This window comes from Chiloscyllium plagiosum, unplaced genomic scaffold (genome assembly GCF_037043375.1).
Source record: "Chiloscyllium plagiosum isolate Xiang-an unplaced genomic scaffold, Cpla_swu_hap1 HiC_scaffold_15, whole genome shotgun sequence".
Lineage (NCBI taxonomy): Eukaryota > Metazoa > Chordata > Chondrichthyes > Orectolobiformes > Hemiscylliidae > Chiloscyllium > Chiloscyllium plagiosum.
Window position 1 is genome coordinate 17,732,062 of NW_028270153.1, and position 22,522 is coordinate 17,754,583.

The 22,522-nt window shown below is 42.1% G+C and overlaps 1 long non-coding RNA gene across 1 annotated transcript in view; it reads left to right on the plus strand.

The window, feature by feature from the left end:
- The window catches only part of LOC148147617 (uncharacterized), a 350,264-nt gene that overhangs the window by 15,224 nt on the left and 312,518 nt on the right, over positions 1-22,522 (plus strand). The window lies entirely within an intron of this gene.

The window sequence follows — 22,522 nt, forward strand, 5'->3', positions numbered from 1 at the left end:
AATCCATTTAATCACCTTTGGACTGTGGGAGGAAATCAGAACAAGGGAGAATGTGCAAACTCCACATAGCCAGTCATCCGAGGGTGGAATCGAGCCCAGGTCCCTGGTGCTGTGAGGCAGCAGTGCTAACCACCGAGCCACAGTGCCACTCCTTGTGCCACTCCCTTCTTCAGATGTTCTGTTGTGATGGTTTTCTTCCCCACTCAGTTCTGCATTTCCCATTCCATTCTAGCACAAGGGTAACTGTCTTGTTGATTTAACGACAGAAGTTCACCTTCTCCTAGAGCTAAAGTGCTGACCATGAGTGACTTAGGGGTTTCGGCCTGACTGTATTCCCCTATGTTTAATTTATTTTCTATGGGATTGTGTGGGATTGCAAACTTGTGTGTGTATCTCAGTTGAAAAGAAAGACTTGCATTTATGTACAATCTCGGGAGGTTCCAAAGTGCATTACATCCGTCTAAACGTTTCCTACTCATGTGTGTGTCCAAATGTTGTAACTGTACCTGCATCTACCACTTCCTCTGGTAGTTCATTCCACATACGAATCACTATCTGCATGAAAACATTTCCCCTCAGGTCCCTTTTAAATCCTTCTCCTCTCTTCTTAAAATTATACCCTCTAGTTTTGAAATTCAATAGCTTAGGGAAAAAAACCTTTGCTATTCATCTTATCTGTGCCCCTCATGATTTTATAAACACTCTAAAGACACTCCTGAGCCTCCTACGCTTCAGTGAAAAATGCCCTAGCCTATCTAGCTTCTTCTTATCACTCAAGCCCTCTAGTCCCGGTAACATCCTGGTAACTCGTTTCTGTACGCTAGCCAATTTAATAATATCCATCTTATAGCAAGGTGACCAGAATTGCACACAATATTCCTTAAAATGGCCTCGTCAACATCTTGTGGAATCCCAATGTGACATCCCAACTCTAATACTCTGTGATCTACACAATAAGGCAAGTGTGCCAAACACTTTCTTTACCACCCTGTCTATCTGTCATGCAACTTTCAAGGAACTATATTCCTGAACCTTTACTTCAGAGTTGTATTGTACAAAAAGTGACAGGGGCCTGCCAGGATAGATGCTAAGAAGTTACTTTCCTTTATGGAGTAATATACATATAGTACTAGCGGACACAGTTTAAATATGAGAGATCTTACATTCAAGATGGAAATGAGGATGAATGCCTTCTCACAGAAGATCATTAATCCTTGAATTCTCTTCCACAGAGAACAGTGAAAGCTGAGTCATTGAATATATTACCTGAGTTGGGCATATTTTTAATTGACAAGGGAATTAACAGTTTTGGAGAACAGGCAAGAAAGTAGAGCTAAGATCATAATCAGAATGGCCACGATCTTATTAAATAGTGGAGCAGGCACGATGGGCTGAATGGCTAGGACCTGCTGCCATTGTTTATTGACCAATTTATGCACATCAAGATTCCAGAGTCAGCAATGTGACAATGACCATATCATCTAAAAAGATGATAATACCCATTGCAATGTTAGAATTCCAAAGCACTTTACAACTGATGAAATACTTTTGAGGCGTGATTGTTATTACAATGTGGAAAATCTGTCGGCTGAAGAATAAGTATTCACTAGGACATAAAGGAGAGCTACTCTGTTGGTCTTCATTATAGTACTGTGAGATCTTAGATATCTATCTGAGGAGGGAGGCAGGATCTTGGCTTGACTTCTAACCTGAGAGGTGGTATCACTCTCTCTATATTGCATTGGGTGCCAACTTGTAGAGAGATCAGCAGTAGGTATTAGATACTGTTATTTTCAAGAAGGCCGTAGACATAGTTCTGAGGACTAACTGGCTTGGAAAAGGCATGGGGGAGAAAACAGGAACATATTAATGAGCTGGATAATCAGCCATGATCCTAGTGAATGGTGGGTCAAACTCAAAGGGCCAAACGGCCAACTCCACAATATCTACCCCGCCCCCCCCCCAACCCGGCACCACTGCCATATCAAAATATATGTCAGAATACCAGGGATATTCCAAAAAAATCCTGAGGAAGAAGAAATTTTAATTGTGTCTTACTAAAGGATAACTGGGCTCCAGATCCTTTCAGTTGTCACATCAAAAGAGCTGAACAAAGACAACTTTATCTGCCCATGACACGTGGATCTGAAACCAATCTGCAATCATTACAAAGACAGTGAGCAGGATATGGTGATCAACTCTAGCTCTGCCAAGGTGAGAGGTTTACTGACCCTTCATCTTGTGAAAAGGAAGTATCTTAGCATATTTAGCCATTTGACAATCAAAAATCATAAAACAACGGAGGGATATACTTGAGCTGGAGTATGTATTTATTTTTCTAATTTGTGAAGTCACCCCCTCGAGATGGTTATATAATGAAGCTGCTATTTAACTTGGGATTAACAGGAAGGTGAGGCACCAGTAATACTGGAAACATCTGGATGATCCTGCCTGTTGCTTTATTCTGTGCCCTGTCCCAAGAGAAGGTTCCACTTTTCCTTTATTTTAATGTTATTTGAAGTGTCACGTTGTAAGAAACAAGAAGTAATGATTTGCTGAAAAAAAACATATTCAAACACAGTCAACGTATTGAAATACACAAATCCTGGAATGTGGACAATGCAAAAATTGGATAATGCTCCCTTATGTAGCACTTTGAGGTATTTCTTAACCTAAGAAAAGATAAACCTTACTGTTGTAGCTGATGCTTAATATTTTCACTGGTTTTGAATTATTCCCCTTTATTGCTTAAATCGTGATCCTTGAATTAAGTACACTTATATTATGTGAGTGGCCCTAAAGCCCTTGAATATTATCTGCTGAGATATGTTGAAAAAAAGAATTTACATACTTTTTAAAATATCTGAAAGTCTTTCACAACTAGTTAAGCACTTACGCACTGAAGTGTAGTCACTATACCAACGTAGAGAAATGTAACTATGTGAACACAGGAAGCTTTAACAAACAGATAAGTCATATAGAATGGGGAGGGGTTGTTATTTGGCTTATTGTGCCTATATAGGCTTTTTGAATGAGCTCTCCGATTAATTGCACTCCCCTACTTCTTTCTGTAACACAGCAATTATTCCAATATCTCCTTTTAGAAATCTACTCTATCACCTCTTCAGGGAGTGCATTCTAAATCATAGTAATTTGCCAGAGCAAATGCTTTTCCTTGTCTTCTCACTGATTATTTTGTCAATTATCTTAAATCTAGCATTATCTTTTCTGCCAGCCAGAAACTGCTTCTCCAATTTAATCTATGACAAACACTCTTAATTTCGAACGCTTGTATTAGATTTCCCTTTAATTGTCTCTTTTTGAACAAGAAATATCAAGGAGTTGAGGAGCTGGTATGAAAAAGGAGTTGAGGCCTGGGTCAGATCAGCAATGATCTCAGAGAATGGAGAGGCAGATTTGAGGGGCTGAAGGGACTATTGCTGCTCCTTTTCCTGTATTCTAAGAACAACATTAACCTTTCCTGTCTGTCCACTTGAATAATCTTTTGATGTTTTGACTGATATTTGTGAGTCAAAGTTCTCTTTGTTGAACAGTATTGTTGGATCTTTTATGTACATCTGAGGAAGCAGGCAAAACTGCAATTAATTGCCTCACCCAAAAGATAGCACATCTAGTGGTGGAGAATTACCTACTGTCAATTATTCCATATGAAAGGGTGTGTGGAGGAGTCCACAATGAAGGTGCGCTGTTTTAAAATTAGGGACCCCTTCATTTAGAATAGCAATGAGGAGGTTTTTTTTAACTTAGAGGGTTGTATACTGTTGGAAATCTCTGTCTCAGAGGGCAGTGAGGTCAGATTTTTAAGGCAGATGTAGATAGATTCTTGTTGGGCAGGGGAATCTAAGGTTATTGGAGTTGGGTGTGAATGTGGAATTCATAACACAAACAGATCAGCCATGATTTCATTGAACGGTGGAATAGGCTCGAGGGACCAAATGGTCTTTTTTTTTAGATTAGATTAGATTACAGTGTGGAAACAGGCCCTTCGGCCCAACAAGTCCACATCGACCCGCCAAAGCGAAACCCACCCATACCCCTACATTTACCCCTTACCTAACACTACGGGCAATTTAGTATGGCCAATTCACCTGACCTGCACATCTTTGGACGGTGGGAGGAACCCGGAGCACCCGGAGGAAACCCACGCAGACACGGGGAGAACGTGCAAACTCCACACAGTCAGTCGCCTGAGGCGGGAATTGAACCCGGGTCTCAGGCGCTGTGAGGCAGCAGTGCTAACCACTGTGCCACCGTGCCGCCCACCTACTTCGGTTGTGGTCATTTCAAAGTTCCAATGCTCCTCGTAAGACATTGGAGTTAGGTTTGAGTGTGTAACCTTTGAGCTGAAAAATGGCTGTTCCCACTGAACCGATGCTGACACCTAGCAGCAATGTTGAGTGAATTAATCTCTAGCAATAAATCACAATGCTGACCTTTTGTTCAGCACTTTTGTTCATTCATGACATGCGAGTATTGCTGGTAAGGCCAGCATTTATTGCCCATTCTTAATTATCCATAAAAATGTGATGGTTGTAGTGATTGTAACAAGGTCAGCCAGGTCATAGAGTAATAGAGATGTACAGCATGGAAACAGACTCTTCGGTCCAACCTGTCCATGTCGATCGGATATCCCAACCCAATCTAGTCCCACCTGCCAGCACCCGGCCCATATCCCTCCAAACCCTTCCTATTCATATACCCATCGAAATGCCTTTAAAATGTTGCAATTGTACTAGCCTCCACCACTTCCCCTGGCAGCTCATTCCATACACGTACCACCCTCTGCATGAAAATGTTGCCCCTTAGGTCCCTTTTATATCTTTCCCCTCTCACCCTACACATATGCCCTCTAGTTCTGGACTCCCCAACCCCAGGGAAAAGACATTGTCAATTTATCCTATCCATGCCCCTCATAATTTTGTAAACCTCTAAAAAGGTTACCCCTCAGCCTTCGACACTCCAGGGAAAACAGCCACAGCCTGTTCAGCCTCTCCCTGTAGCTCAAATCCTCCAACCCTGGCAACATTCTTGTAAATCTTTTCTGAACCCTTTCAAGTTTCACAACATCTTTCCGATAGGAAGGAGACCGGAATTGCATGCAATATTCCAACAGTGGCCTAACCAATGTCTTGTAGAGCCGCAACATGACCTCCCAACTCCTGTACTCAATACTCTGACCAATAAAGGAAAGCAAACCAAACGCCTTCTTCATTATCCAATCTACCTACGACTCCACTTTCAAGGAGCTATGAACCTGCACTCCAATGTCTCTTTGTTCAGCAACACTCCTTAGGACCTTACCATTAAGTATATACGGCCTGCTAAGATTTGCTTTCCCAAAATGCAGCACCTCACATTTATCTGAATTAAACTCCATCTGCCACTTCTCAGCCCATTGGCCCATCTGGTCCAGATCCTGTTGTAATCTGAGGTAACCCTCTTTGCTGTCCACTACACCTCCAATTTTGGTGTCATCTGCAAACTTACTAACTGTACCTCTTAGGTTCGCATCCAAATAATTTATGTAAATGACAAAAAGTAGAGGGCCCAGCACCAATCCTTGTGGCACTCCACTGGTCACAGGCCTCCAGTCTGAAAAACAACCCTCCACCACCACCCTCTGTCTTCTACCTTTGAGCCAGTTCTGTATCCAAATGGCTAGTTCTCCCTGTATTCCGTGAGATCTAACCTCACTAATCAGTCTCTCATGTGGAACCTTGTCGAACGCCTTACTGAAGTCCATATAGATCACATCTACCGCTCTGCCCTCATCAATCTTGCTTGTTACTTCTTCAAAAAACTCAATCAAGTTTGTGAGACATGATTTCCCATGCACAAAGCCATGTTGACTATCCCTAATCAGTCCTTGCCTTTCCAAATATATGGAAATCCTGTCCCTCAGGATTCCCTCCAACAACTTGCCCACCACCGAGGTCAGGCTCACCAGTCTATAGTTCCCTGGCTTGTCTTTACCGCCCTTCTTAAACAGTGGCACCACGTTTGCCAACCTCCAGTCTTCCGACACCTCACCTGTGACTATCGATGATACAATATCTCAGCAAGAGGCCCAGCAATCACTTCTCTAGCTTCCCACAGAGTTCTCGGGTACACCTGATCAGGTCCTGGGGATTTATCCACCTTTAACCATTTCAAGATATCCAGCACTTTTTCCTCTGTAATCTGGACATTTTGCAAGATGTCAACATCTATTTCTCTACAGTCTATATCTTCCATATCCTTTTCCACAGTAAATACTGATGCAAAATATTCATTTAGTATCTCCCCCATTTTCTGTGGCTCCACACAAAGGCCGCCTTGCTGATCTTTGAGGGGCCCTATTCTCTCCCTAGTTACCCTTTTGCCCTTAATGTATTTGTAAAAACCATTTGGATTCTCCTTCATTCTATTTGCCAAGCTATCTCATGCCCCTGTTTTGCCCTCCTGATTTCCCTCTTAAGTATACTCCTTCCTTTCTACTCTTCTAAGGATTCACTCGATCTATCCTATCTATACCTGACATATGCTTCCTTCTTTTTCTTAACCAAACTCTCAGTGGCTTTAGTCATCCAGCATTCCCTATACCTACCAGCCTTCCCTTTCACCGTGACAGGAATATACTTTCTCTGGATTTTCGTTATCTCATTTCTGAAGGCTTCCCATTTTCCAGCTGCCCCACTACCTGTGAACATCTGCCTCCAATCAGCTTTTGAAAGTTCTTGCCTAATACCGTCAAAATTGGCCTTTCTCCAATTTAGAACTTCAACTTTTAGATCTGGTCTATCCTTTTCCATCACTATTTTAAAACGAATAGAATTATGGTCGCTGGCCCTAAAGTACTCCCCCACTGACACCTCAGTCACCTGCCCTGCCTTATTTCCTAAGAATAGGTCAAGTTTTGCACCTTGTCTCGAAGGTACATCCACATAATGAATCAGAAAATTGTCTTGTACACACTTAACAAATTCCTCTCCATCTAAACCTTTAACACTATGGCAGTCTCAGTCAATGTTTGGAAAGTTAAAATCCCCTACCATAACTACCCTATTATTCTTACAGATATCTGAGATCTCCTTACAAGTTTGTTTCTCAATTTCCCTTTGACTATTGGAGGGTCTATAATACAATCCCAATAAGGTGATCATCCCTTTCTTATTTCTCAGTTCCCCCCAATAACTTCCTTGGGTGTATTTTTGGGAATATCTTCCCTCAGCACAGCTGTAATGCTATTCCTCATCAAAAATGCCACTACCCCTCCTCTCTTGCCTCCCTTTCTATCCTTCCTGTAGCATTTGCATCCTGGAACATTAACCTGCCAGTTTTGCCCATCCCTGAGCCATGTTTCTGTAATTGCTATGATATCCCAGTCCCATGTTCCTCACCATGCCCTGAGTTCATCTGCCTTCCCTGTTAGACCCCTTGCATTGAAATAAATGCAGTTTAATTTATAAGTCCTACTTTGTCCCTGCCTGCCCTGACTGTTTGACTCACTTATGTTCTCAGCTGTACCAGTCTCAGTTTGGTCTCTTTCCTCACTATCTCTCTGGGTCCCATCCCCCACCTTACTAGTTTAAATCCTCCCGAGCAGTTCTAGCAGATTTCCCTGCCAGTATAATAGTCCCCTTCCAATTTAGGTGCAATCCGTCCTTCTTGTACAGTGGATCTCATACAATATGAGTTCCTTGATTGCAGTTGTTAATCTGGTTCAATCAGATAAAAATAGGAATGAAAGACATCCTCTTCACGCTGAGAGCTGGCTCTGAGAGAGCTGGATCAGTGTCATGTATATGAAAGGCTGACTTGGTGATGGGATACCAGCCTCTATGGAGTTATTGCAGTGGCAATGAGAGTGAAGCACACTCTTGAAGAAATGTTCTGGCAACATTCATCTTTGAGTTGGGGTAAGCATTTCTGGCATCATGCCATTATTTGGGAAGATTGACTCGTTCATTTTTACCTTGAAGAGTAGGCCTGGTATGTGGAAAGAATATCTTTTTCCAGACAAAAGACATTGGTGCAGATGAAAAGCAATGAGTAATTCTCCTGACAGCTTCTGGACCTGCAGCTTTTTCAGTTATTAGAAGCCTAACTTTCCCAGATAGTAAAACCTTTCAAGAGATGATGGATTTAGTTAATTTAAATTACGATCCCAAGCCTCCTCTAATTCTGAAACAGCGGTGGCAGTGGGGGAAACAAAAGGGCCATCACCACCAGAATTGAAACCTTGCTTGACCCGATGACACCAGATCACCATTGAAGACTGCATCTTATTATGGGGAATAAAAGTGATTGTCCCGAGCAAAGATCGGAACCAGGTATTGACAGAACTGCTCCAGAGTCATCCGGGATTTCCAAGACGCTGGCAAGACGTTATGTCTGATGGCCAGGATTGGATGCAGACATATCTGTGTTGCTGGGTCAGTGCACAGAGTGCCAACAAGGACAAAAATTACGACTAACAGCTCCCCGACATTTGTACGAATGGACAGGTAAACCCTGGACTCGGTTACATGTCAATCATACAAGTCCTTTCATGGGCTCAATGTTCTTAGTCATTGTGAACACCCACTCAAAGTGTCTGGATGCGCATGGAGTTCAGTTATTAAACACAGGGACGACAAAAGAAAAATTACACATATCTTTTACAGTACTGGGACTCCCAGAGTGTTGGTCACAGATAACAGACCATTGTTTACCAGCAGGGAATTTGAGTATTCCCTAAAGTTGAATGGTATTCATCATATAAGGACAGCTTCATCATCCAAAGGTTTGGCAGAATGAGCAGTCCAAACTTTGAAGGCTGGCTTAAAGAAACAGCCTGCAGCTTCATTAGATACCAAACTGTCCCGGTTCCTATTTGATTATGGGACAGTCCCTCATGCAACTACAAGGATAGCTCCAGCAGAGTTACTAATGGGGAGAAGACTCCACACCAGGGTAAATCTGATCTTCCCGGAGCTGAGTGTGGGAGAGTGTGTAGGGTGAGGTTGAAACAGCATCAGGAACACCAATGTTGGCCACAAGTCTCAGCTACGTGAAGGAGACAGTTTACTTCAGAAGACAAAGTTTGGTGCCAAAACAATGGGAATGGCCTTGCATGGGCAAGTGGCTTAATCAATGTGAGGTCAGGCCTTGTGATGTACAAAGTTCCTGTAGGTAATGCAGTCCTGACCAAATACATGGTCCAAATGAAAGCTGCAAACTGGCAAATGGTGCAGGAGCAAAATGTGCCTGGCTCCTCGACAGCCTTTCCGACTGTTCTGGAAGCTGTGGGTTCTCCTTCTCAGGAGAAAGTGAGGGCTGCAGGTGCTGGAGATCAGAGCTGAAAATGTGTTGCTGGAAAAGCGCAGCAGGTCAGGCAGCATCCAAGGATTAGGAGAATCGACGTTTCGGGCATAAGCCTTCCTGAAGAAGGGCTTATGCCCGAAACATCGATTCTCCTGTTCCTTGGAAACTGCCTGACCTGCTGCGCTTTTCCAGCAACACATTTTCGGTTCTCCCTCTCAGTCAAGCGTTGAAAATGCCTCGGAATCTGAGACAGACACAGTAGATGTCAATGCCTCGACACCTTTGCCACCAGAAGAGGAGGATGAATATCCTCAGAGACACTCCGGGAGCAGAGGTGAGCTACTGTTCATTATACACCACCTGTATCAGACACCGAGTAGGAGGAACCTGGCCCGGTGCTAAAATTCTGTAGGAGGAGCTACAAGGAAAGAGCCAGCCTAAGTCCTCACTCAGATGGAGAGGGATGTAGTGATTGAATATGAGTTCCCTGATTGGGGCTGTTAATCTGATCCAATCAGGTAACCCTGACTGATGGATGAAATCAGAGTCAGTTACCCTATTCACACTGAGAGTTGGCACTGAGGGAGCTGGATCAGTGTCATGGACTTTCCATGTGTAAATGAAGGGTGACTCGGTGATGGGACACTGGCCTCTATAGAGCTATTTCAATGGTGGACCACAGAACCAGTCTATGTGATGTAAGTGCACCTAGCATGGATGGTAGATTAACTCAGTTGACTAGATGGCTGATCTGCAATGGCTGATCTGCAATGCCGAGTGATGCTAATAACATGGGTTCAATTCTCATGCTAGCTGAGGTCACCAGGACACCTCTCTCCTCCCCTGAGGTATGCGTTTGCCATTGTTTACCTATTATTTGTTATCTATGCTACTTAACTATGTGATCTGCCTGTATTACTCGCAAAACAAAGCTTTTCACTGTATCTCAGTACATGTGACAATAAATTCAATTCAATTCAATCCAATCAGGTTAAACTACCACCAGTTATGCCTCTCTAATGAGGGAATGGGACTATGATGATTCTATCTTTGTACCCAACCTGCCATTTGATATGGAGCTCCATGCTTTTGACACAGCAGAAATGGGGATATATTTCCAAGTTAGAATGGTGTGAAGCTCAGAGGGGAAAATCAATGTGGTGGTGTTTCCATGCACCTGCTACATTTGGTAGTAGAGGTCATATGCTTGAAAGGTTTGGCAAGTTGTTGCAATTAATTATGTATATAGCACACACTCGTACCATTCCCACTATGGCATAATCAGGTGGCATGCTTTGTCCTGAAAATACCCAGCCCTTTCTCTGAATTATGGATATGGATCGAGAGGTAAAAGTTGGAATTTTGGGACGTGATGTCATGTACCTCAGTAAGGATGTTGATTCCTCCTTTCTTTAGTTTGTGGCTTAATCTGGAAAGTTATTAAAAATTAAACCTATATAAAAATATTTGTTGGATCACCATGTTAGGGCTACAACTGGAGAAATGCGAGAAAGGATATGAGAATTTCAAATCGAATTCCATATAGTTTTGGAAGAGCTGTGACTTCATGTATGACTCTAGTTTCTCAATCTGATCTCCAGCAAATGTTGCTCCACCATCCATGGGCTTAAAAACATTGTGTGCTGTGGAAGGTTGACATGGCAACCACATAGGATCTAATGACCATTGCCAAACTGCATTCCCCAATAAGTTGACATATCTGTTGGCAAGTCTAATGGTTTGCATACAATGTTTAGCAACTTTTAAATAGGTTTATGCAAAAAATAACATATCACCTTTAATTTCTATCAAACAGAACACATGCAAACATTTCTTACATCCAGTTTTCCACAAGTGGACCTCATAATGCAACTCCAGACGGTATTGCTCCTGCATGAATTGGTCATGGACCAATTAGTTTAAGATCAGACATTGTATTTACTTTGCACAGCTCACCTATCTTAATGCTAGTTTTGCATGGCATCAGAAAGAAATTCAACTGAAATTTTCCATAGAATTTACAATTTGGTACAACTTGGCCAGTCTACTTTGTTTCAATGTTTATGCACCAAATAAGCTTCTTTGCACACAATCTAATTCTAAATGCATATTTTTCTATTTCTTTCTGCTTCATGTATATGCATAGCTTCCCTTTTAAGGTCATCTGTCTAATTCATCTCAACTCGACCTTGGGGTAGCAAATTTCACTTTTCAACCAATCTTTGGATAAGAATGCTACTTTTAAATTCTTTATTGGAGAAATTAATGACATCTAATATTTATGGTCCCTAATTGCGGTCCCTCCAACACAAGGAATCAACTTTTCTGTGCCCACTCTATCAAATGCCTTCATAATTTTAGGGCCTTCTAATTAGTCGCCCTTTAATCTTCTCCTTCCAAAACAAAACAGGCCCAGTCCAAGAGTCCAATTTTCCTGATAATTATAATTATAGCCTCTTGGTTCTGATATTATCTACATATTATTCCAAAGCTGGGCAAGTGCCTTGGTGTACAGTGACATCCAATGACCAATGCTTCTGCTTTCTGCCCTTACCATATGTGACATATCTTATTGCCTAGTGTCACAATTTTGTCCAAAATTGTTTTGGAGGCTGTAAAAGTCTGGTTACTAATTCTGTGTCACCTTTTATAACTAACCACTTGTCCAGATCATAACTATTGTCACATGCAGTAACATTTGAAGGAACAGATTTTCTTGTGTGAGGATCTAGGTGCAACAAATGAAGAAAAATCATTTTGCTATGCAAAGCATGCACCAAATATAACCAGCTTTATGTTCTGCCCACTAAGTCAAATTATCAGAAAGTGAGATCAGCTTTTTTATGGATGCGCTCTCTTTCTTGCCAATTTTCCACATTCGTTATTCCCAGGGGAAGCATTAGCCCAGGTGCTGATGAACAGGAAGATTTTCCCTGACACTTCTCATACAGTGATATAGAATGTACGTCATAGGGATTCAAAGCACCTGGTTCATAATCAAGCTCTGCATTAATATTGTCCCACCTTTTCTCATCTAACCCATGGACAGATCTTTTTGTTTCAATCTCCATCATTTATCTATATGGCTTCCCCTTGAAGGCATCCATGCTATTCATCACAACTACTTCCAAAATAGTGAGTTCCTTGTTCTAACCATTCTCAGTAAAAAGGGTCCTCTTTCTGAATTCCTTACAGATGGTTGCCTTGTTTTAGTCTTTTACACAAGTGGAAAGTTTTCCAATCAGAAAAGTACAGAGTGGGAAACCACTGCTTTGAGATAAAGAGGGACTATGTTTATCTTATTTCTATGTTTAACCATCCTAAGTTACTTGTAGTTTCATCCTTTGCACGACGCCAGGTCTTCCTCGATCGTGCAAGAATTTATATATCACACTGTGTCCTACTGTTTGTCCTCCATACACCACAGGTGTAGTCGTAAAAACTACAGACAGAACAACCTTATTCAATGGAACTAAATACCATCTGTTGAATGACACTTTATTTATGATACCGTAAATTACATGCATCATTGGCAGAAAACTGATTTAAACTCAAGTTATAGTTCGCAAAGACCTCACTGGGTTTTACAAATAAATATGACTGATCTATCTCATTTGCAAGCACAGATCACAACCCAGCAGAAGCTTCCAAAACCTAGCCCAGCACTTGCTTTTCCAAATAATTGAATCCCACTTTCCCTGGTTCCTTTTAGTTATGTTGAACTAAGGATGGGAATGTAATGCAGCAACCAGATAATCCTGCGAAAAGAAAGCAAAAAGAAAGGGGAAGTGATAAGATCACTATGACCGTGATATTTGTGTTTTATCTGATTTCTTAACTGTGTCGTGTTAAATTACAGAAATACAAATGAGGTTAAAATCCCCAATAATTCAAGCGTTGCTTCTTTAATGACAAGTTAAAAGATTAACTGAATTATGGATTTTTTTTTAGTTCATCAATATGCATGAAGCTTCCTAACCTGTCAGTTCCAGCAATTCTCTTCAATCACTCGTCTTAATATTCCTTATTATACTTTTCGTCTTACAACTGGGTGGAATCTCAGTGACAGATGGAAGGGGACCAGCTGTGTTTCTGCACTCTTCCACGGCTGCACTCAAATATGTTTGCATTGCAGTACAAGCATATAAATTGAAGAGAGCCCTGACTGTTATGGTGGGGGAAGAAGGAAACGCTTGCAAGATTTCTTCCCAGGTCACACATGGTCTCCTCATGTGGAAAAGAAACCCAGCCGATTTCAGAACACAGTAATGTTCTTTTCTTGTACTATGCTAATAAATCCATTGGGACTTTGAGAGCTCTTTCCTAAGAGACTTGAATCAGAGTACATTTCCCAGTGAAAGCAGACCTAAGACTGCTTTGAGTACAAGCCTTGATAATCTATATTCAAAGGGAAGTATGAAAAATATAGTGGCACTTGGCAGATGTGATATCTCATTTTAACAAAGTCATATTACTAGCCATCCTCAATCACCTGCTTTGTATATTTCATTGTAGACATGCAGGAGGCTGGAAGAACGTAGCAAACCGGGCAGAATCAGGAGGTGGAGAAGTCGATGTTTTGGGTGTAACTCTTCCTCAGACTAGGGGTGCACGTAGGGGGAGCTGCAGATAAAGGAGGAGTTGGGGGCAGGGTGGTGAAGTGGGAATAGGTGAAGACAGGCAGAGGATAACACCTGGTTGGTCAATGGCAGGAATGAATCCGGTAGGTGGTTGGGAGGAGTGGAAGGAACGGGGAGGGGCTAGAAAGGGATTCAGGGGATGGGAAGGGAGGTTATTTGAAATTGGAGAACTCAATGTTGAGTCCTCCGGGTTGTAGGCTGCCAAGGCGGAAGATGAGGTGTTGTTCCTCCAATTTGTGGTTTGGTTCGTTGTGGCAATGGAGGTGGCAAAAGGATGTCAGAAAGGGACTTAAAATGGGCAGTGACTGGGAGATTCTGTCAGCCACTGAAGGCCTGGCTGAGACGCTTGGCGAACCATTCCCTAAGTTTATGTTTTGTCTCCCGATGTCGAGAAAACCACATTGGGAGCACCTAATGCAGTAAACTAGGTTAGTATAGAGGCAGGTGAACCTCTTACTCATCACTAGAAAGACTGTTTGGGCCCCTGAATGGAGGTGATGTTAGTGGTGTACCAGCAGGTTTTGCATCTTTTAGAATACCTGGACTACACCTCCTCCCTCCCAGTATCCTGCAAGAATTCCATCTCATTCTCCCAATTCCTCCGCCTCTGCCACATCTGCACTGATGAGGAAACATTGCACTCCCAAGAATCCCAGATGTTCACCTAGTTTGAACAATGGGCTTTTCCTCATCCAGACAGCCCTACACCACACCATCTCCATTCCCCAAAGCATCATCCTTAAATATTTCCACCAACTCCAAGTGGACCCCACCACTAAGAACATCTTCCCCTCCATATCCCTCTCTGCCTTCTGCAAGGACCGTTCCCTTTGACAGTCCTTGGTTTGTGCCACTGTCCCCAACAACCCCCCCCCCCCCCCCCACCACCCCGGAACCCCCAGGTACCTTCCCCTGCAATTGGAAAAGATGCAAATTTCTGCCAGTACACCACTCCCCTCACCTCCATCCAGGGCCCCAAAGAGTCCTTCCAGGTGAGACAGAGGTTTACCTGCCTCTCTTCCAACATAGTTTACTGCATCAGGTACTTCCGATGTGGTCTTCTCTACATCGGGGAGACAAAACGTAAACTTAGGGAACGGCTCACTGAGCATCTCAGCTGGGTCTGCAGGGGCCGATCGGACCTCCCAGTCGCTGCCCATTTTAATTGCCCTTCCCACTCCCTTTTTGACATGACCATCCTTGGCCTCCTCCATTGCCACAATGAACCAAATCACAAATTGGAGGAACAACATCTCATTTTCCACCTGGGCAGCCTACAGTCCGGAGGACTCAACATTGAGTTCTCCAATTTCAAATAACCTTCCTTCCCCTGACTCCCTTCCCAGCCCTTCCCTGTCCCTTCTACCCCTCCCTGCTACCAGCCGGATTTATTCCTCCCATTGAACAACCAGGTCTTACCCTGTCTTCACCTTTCTCCACTTCACCACCCTGGCCCTGCCACCCACTTTGCAGCTTCCCCTACATCCACCCCCAGTCCTGAAGAAAGGTTACATCTGAAACGTCGAATTCTTCACCTCTTAATGCTGCCTGGCATGCTGTGTTCTTCCAGCCTCCTGCCTGTCTACTTTGGATTTCAGCATCTGCAGCTTTTTTGTCTCTAACCTCGTATATTTCATGTGCAAATACACAAACTCTAGCCTGCCTTACACTTCAGGTTAACTTTTTAAATTTGTATATTTTATTTTCGTGTTGGAGTCCTGCACGGCTCGGGCTCCATCATCCATATCCATTATTGTTCTCTGATAAGGGAAGGAACAGTGCAAATGCTCCAGGTACATTATCTTTGAAGTCGTGCTTCGAGGTGCACAACAGCACATGAGCGTTTATTGCCTTATCACCATTCTCATCACTGGCTGGGATTATGCACACATCTGTTAAGAAATTTTTAATTTTAAGATGTCGGCAGTGGCATAGGCTGCATCTGTGCTCCTGACCCTGGATCTTGTCCACTTTGTCCACTTTTCTTTTTTTCATCTTCCTTCCTGGTCTTACTTTAAAGTTTTTGCTTCTTCTTACCCCTCCCCCGGGAGAGCTTGGTTGTGACAGCATCGCAGTGACGGCACTGACAAGGAAGGAAGAAGGCGGGAGGAAGGCAACTTTGTCGGGGCCTGGAGTGTAGTGGCGGCTGGTGAGCCTGGAGTGGGACCTTGGCAGTGGTTTTAAGGAGGCGGCTGGTGGAGGGGTGAGCACGGGACCCAGCATTGGCTGCCACCTCGGCAGAAGCAATATCGGTAAGCTAGGCCCAGTGGAAAATGAAGGTGCCTGAGGAGTGGTGACTTCAAGATTGGTTGGGCCTGGCTCTGGTGGCAACGAAGTGGTGTTGGACGCATTGTGGGATCTCTTTAAGCTTCATCTTTTTATGTTTTACTATTATTCTTAAACTATTCAAAATGGTGCTGGATCATGGCGACAATGGAAACGTTTCAGTGTAATTTATGTATTTTTCATTACATAATACGTGCGACAATAACATTTTTAAAAAAATCAAAGATTAAAAGTACCATGCTTATAGCATCATAGAATGCTGATGCAGAAGTAGACCATTCAACCTATCCTGATAACGGTCAGTCTTTAAAAGAGCTATTTGATTAACCCCACACCCCTCACATTCCTTCATAGTCTTGCAAATATCCTCCTTTAAGACCTTAACCAAATTCAGTTTGAAAGTTATCATTGAAACTATTTCCAATATTCTTTGGAGTAGTGCATTGCAGATTATGACATCCCACTATGTAATAGAAATCCCCTCATCTTGCCTGTTTGAAAACTTCCTGCTTCTATGGCCATTAAGTATGTGAGCAATTAATGAGTATTAGGAGCAACTAATTCAGCCACATATGTTCAACTTTTGGCTTGGAATCATAATACATATTTTCAAACCAAACTATTCAGAAATGTTACTACACACTTCTGCTGCAGATGGGACTTGAACCTGGGCCTCCTGGCTCAGAGGTAAGGATGCTATCACTATTTTATGAGCTCACTTTTGGAATTATACTAAAGTGTAAGCCAAGTTTGAGTGTTCAGTCTCTTAGGACTTGAACCCACAAACCTCTGACTTAGATTCTAAGAGGCTACCACTGAGCTAAGGCAATGCCAGTGCATGCTATGAATTACTGATGAATTATGTTGGAAATAAGATCAAAACGGCATTTTAGAATATTTTTCAAATTAGCACATAAAGACACTTTGAGTTCAGTGACAATTTACCAGAGGCTAATGCTAAAACTCGAGGAACACGGGCCCAAATTTCACCATGGCAACTGGTGGAATTTAAATTCAATTAATAGATTTTGGAATTAAGAACATGTCTCAGTGAGGATGACCATGAAGCTATTATTGAATAAACCTAACTGGTTCATTAAAAGTCCTTTATGGAAGGAACTCCGTCATCCTTACTTTCATGGTCTGGCCTGATTGTGATTCTAGACGGGCAGTAATAGCCCTCTGAAATAGTCCTAGCAAGTCACTTAGTTCAAAGGCAATTACAGATGGGTAAGAAATGCTGGCCTGGTCAATGATGCCCGCATTTCCTCAAAGAACAAAAAAGATCCACAATATTGTGAATTCAGTGTTCAGTGGAAGGGATGGGAGTAGGTTAAGTGAATGGCCTTTCCTTGCTCAATGCTTTCTTATCACTGGACTATATCGTTGCTCATAGGTTTGGCCTGTATCATAGCTCACCCAATACACCTTACCAGCTTACCTGAAAACAAAAGAAACTTCAAACACAGCGAGGACACCATGCTTTTATTTATGACATGAATTGCATATCTGTCGTAGAAATTAGCATTTTGAATCACTCTCATCATATAACCTCACACCCTCCACCAGTCAGTTTCAAATGAAACTATTAATCACATGGTTTAGACCCTAGTTTCACATTGCAGTAATTCCAGGAATAAACTTTTGATCATTGACAGTGTTGTGTACAAGGGCTTGTGATTCAGAGAAAATTATTCAGAACTTGTGGTTAAATACAATGCTGAGGTCAAATACAGTTCTGAGGAAGGGTGACTAGATCTGAAACATTAACCTTGATTTCTCTTCACAGATGCTGCCAGACCTGCTGAGCTTTTCCAACAACTTCAACAATGATAACAATGATCTTTCTGATCTACAGCACCCGCAATTCTCCCGCTTTCTTGATGGAAATTGAATTTAATTTCCGATGGGGACTGAGTTAACTGTGCCTCACCACGCTATCTTGCATGGCCAGAAAGTTAATCCCTCTCAGAGTGAGATTAAAAAAACCTGTGTTTGTTGCGTAGAGAGTAAGGAGGGGAGTTGCAGACATTTTTTTTCAAGCAAGTTCCAAATAAATGTGAAACAAAAGCCGAACAGTCACCTATAAGTTAGAAGGAAATGCTTTTTCACTGCATACCTCATTCAGGCACAATGGGATAGCCAGTGGAAACAGAGAAGTGTCAATCTGGCGTGGGGCTAAATAGTACTAGGTATTATAAGGTCCATACAATTGGAAATACTGGAAGCATGTAACATGCAAAATTGATACAGTCATGATTTTCCTCTTCAGCAATGCTGCTGTCTTCTGTTTGGTTCGTGGAATCTGCCATGCAGTTACATTAAATGCATTAAGTATTGTTACAACCAGATCTCAAGGTATTATGATTAAAGACTTAATGACCAAAATAGTCAAGCTCCTGGAAAGAAGGGATGAACTGGTTTTCTTCATTATTCATGCATCCCTTGGATTTTTTCACAACAAGTTGACTGATAAAGGATTGTATGTGCCCCAGTGATTATGGGTGCTGATGCCACTTTCCTCAGGATTGTAATTCCATTATGTTTCTCTCTCCCTTCTACCTCCTGATTTACAGCTATTATTGGACTTATTTTTGTATCCTCTGTGGTGAATGTGGAAGCAACATTTTTGCTCACTTCATCTGCCATTTGTTATTAGTTACTGTCTATTCTCTCTTTCTACACTTTTTCTTTTCAAATAGTTGTGGAAACTCTATCCATCTTTACTTTTTGAGCTAGTTTCATGCACTAATTTCTTCCTACTGATTAACTTTTAAGTCATTCACTACTATTCTTCACATCCTGACCCATCATCAGACCTGTCACTCATCTTTGTTAAGTTTATGCTTTTATCTTAACTTTGATGCTTTCCCTAATTTCTTCACTGAACCATAGATAGTGAGTCCTTCCTTTAGAAATTTTCTTTATAGTTGAAATATACTTTTTCTGAGTATTCTGAAATATCTTCCTAAGTATCTGCAATCTGTCTTCATCGATCAATCCCCCAGCCTATTATACCAATTCACTTCAGCTAGCTCAGTTTTCATCCTTATATAGTTACCCTTATTTAGGTTTAAAATACTAGTCTTAGATTAAATCTTCTCTGTTTCAAACTGCTTTTAAAATTCATTCACGTTGTGGTTGCTGCTTCCAAGGATTACCTTAATTCTGAATTTGGTAATTAATCCTTCCACATAACATCATAATATTCTATTATAACCTGCTCTCTCTGTGATCAGGAATGTGCTACTCTAGAGAGCTACCCCAGAAGTATTAATGAACGCCCATCCAGTTTGCTACTGCTAATCTGATTTTTCTGGTTTAATTATAAATGATGATTATTGACACATTTATTTTAAGCACCTAATATTTATTCTTGAATACTTTGTCCCACATTGTGGTTCCTGTTGGAAGGATTCCAGACTACTTCCATTAGTGACTGTTTTTCCCTACTATTCCCCAAATTCAATTCCTGATCTCCTGAACCAAGTTTGTCTCTAATCATTGCACACATGCTCTCCTTGGTTAGGAGTGCTACTCCCCCACCTTCACCGAGCCTCCAATTTTTCTCGAATGTCACATATCCTCTAACATTCAGAGCCCACTCTTTGTCACTTTGCAGCGATGTCTCTGTATAAGCTCAAGATCACATTTGTTTACTTCAGCATGTGGTGTAGATTTGTTTGCTTTGTTATGAATTTTACGTGCATTCAGATATAGAAGCTTTTAATTTAGTCACATTGTTGTCTCTGTACCATCTGGTCTTGGTTGTTGGTGCATTATTAAGTTTTTCTTCCCTCCCCTTTCCTACCATTCTCTGACCCACATTTCCCATATCATTCAATTTCTTCTCTTAACTTGTTCCTACTCTTTCAGATACCACATCTTTCCACATTTAGTTCTTTTCTCTCAATATTTAATACAAAATCATCTCTGCTTCCTTAGCATGCAGTTCACTAGAATACTGGCCCAGCAAAGTTCAGGTGCAGATTATCCCAACACCACAGCCCTTGCTTGTTTTAAATGTGGTCCAAGTGATCCATATCTCCCAGTGTTTCAACCACATATTCATTTTTCTAACTTTATATACCCTGTACCAATTTGAACACAGCTCAGGTAGTAATTCACAGATGATAAACTTTGAGGTTCCATTTCTTAATTTATAGCCTAACTTTTCATTCTCCATAAGCAGTATCTCTTTCTTGGTTCTACTATTGAATCCACTCCCTCCCACTGAAAGTTCCTCTCCAGCCCTGATCAATAGGAGTGGCATGGTGGCTTAGTGGTTGGCACTGCTGCCTCACAGTGCCAGGGACCCAACTTCGATTCCAACCTTTGGTGACTATCTATGTGGAGTTTGCACGTTCTCCCTGTGTCATCGTGGGTTTCTGTTGGATGCTCCAGTTTCCTCCCACTTCCCACAAATGTGCAAGTTAGGTGAATTGGCCATGCTAAATTGCCCATTCATGTCTTGGGATGTGAAGGTTATTTGCGTTAGCCATGGGAAATGCAGGGTTACAAGGATGGGGTAGGAGGATGGGTCTGGGTGGGATGCTCTTTGGAAGATTGATGTGGACTCGTTGGGCTGAATGGCCTGTTACCACACTGTAGTAATTCTAATTCTATAAATGTCCCAAACCCTGGGCAATCTGAACTCTGGCTCTTTGTTGGAGGGAACTTTTTCAGTCATTGCCGTGATGCTGTCACCTACATGCTTTGTTGCTTCCTACCAGCTAGATTGGCTTTCTCAACCATGATGTCATGGTAAGTTTACATGTCCAGCATGCAGCCTCTGCTCTCATACAAATTGGCGTGTTTAATTATATTAGCATTACATTAACATTTACGATTAGAAAACAACTTAACCACTTACTTGACATTTGGACCTGCCGGTGTTGAATTGGGCTGTACAAAGTTAAAAATCACACAACGCCAGGTTATAGTCCAACAGGTTTATTTGGAAGCATTAGCTTTAGGAGCGCTGCTCCTTTATCAGGTGGTTGTCCCTGATGAAGGTGCAGTGCTCCGAAAGCTAGTACTTCCAAATAAACCTGTTGGACTATAACCTGGTGTTGTGTGATTTTTAACCTATTTGAGACTGACCAAACTCTTGGCTGTAAAGTAAGAAAGATTCCAATCAGCTCCAGTGAGTAAGGGCTCTGTCTCTGTCTGCTCGCTGTAAGGCCCTCACCTTGTTTGCTTCTTTAGGTGATGTTGATTACTCTGTCTCTGAAACCTCCTGTTGCTTGCTCCTCTTTAAAGCTTCCTCTTTTTAAGTTTGGTTTTCTGATTTTACAACTTCAGTTTTCACTTCTTTCCTCTTTTGATTGCATTGCCTCCGTGGTGGGTTATAGCTCCACAGACACTGGTCCAGCCTCAAACATCCCATTCATTTGATACATTTTTAAATGTAAGGCTTGACATTGGGGTTCCTGAGACAAGAGTTTCTGGGGCACGATGTTTGTGGAGGAAGATAAAAATCAAGAAAGGGCCAATTTACACCATATTTTTGCCCTTGAGCTGTTTGTTGAAGAATGGGAACTGGTGGGTTTTTTTATTGAACGCTGAAAGCTGACAAAGAATTAGAGTCCATATGGAGGGCACTGATGCCAGCCAGTGTCAGAGTTTGGGAGATTTCCCCAGGGCTGGAAAGGAACTTGCAAAAGAGATGGAGGATTCAATAAATGTGTTTGGAGAGGAAATTTCTTACTACGGGCACATGTTGGATGCTAGTGCTTGTGGGAGTAGGGTATATGTGGCCCAGTGGCAATAAAGCATGCTTTGAAATATTGGGGCCCCGTATTCAACATGGATTCCCATGAAGCGATCAGTTGAGATTTAGCTTTTTTGGCATATTCAGAAAGAAACACAACTGGATATTAATGAGCCAAATTTGTCTGTGAACAAGGCATTTAACAAGCAATAATCCCCTTTAACTACAGCTCACACTGTCTAATGAGAAGCTTATAATTTCACTCACCAAAAGGGAAATAGGTGGGCAATTGAGGCTGCCAATGCCAAAGTAGGCCTTGCCATACTTCTCACACAACCCTGCCATAGTTTCCTCCAAAGCCCACTTCTCATGGATATGATTAGATTCTTCCCAGGGTGTACCACCATTTAGGGGCCACAAATCTATGCTACTTTATTGTCACAATAGTGAAGTGGAGCCACTTAGAGTCATAGAGTCATTGAGATGTACGGCACAGAAAAAGACCCTTCGGTCCAACCCGTCCATGTTGACCAGATATCCCAACCTAATCTAGTCCCACCTGCCAGCACCCGGCCCA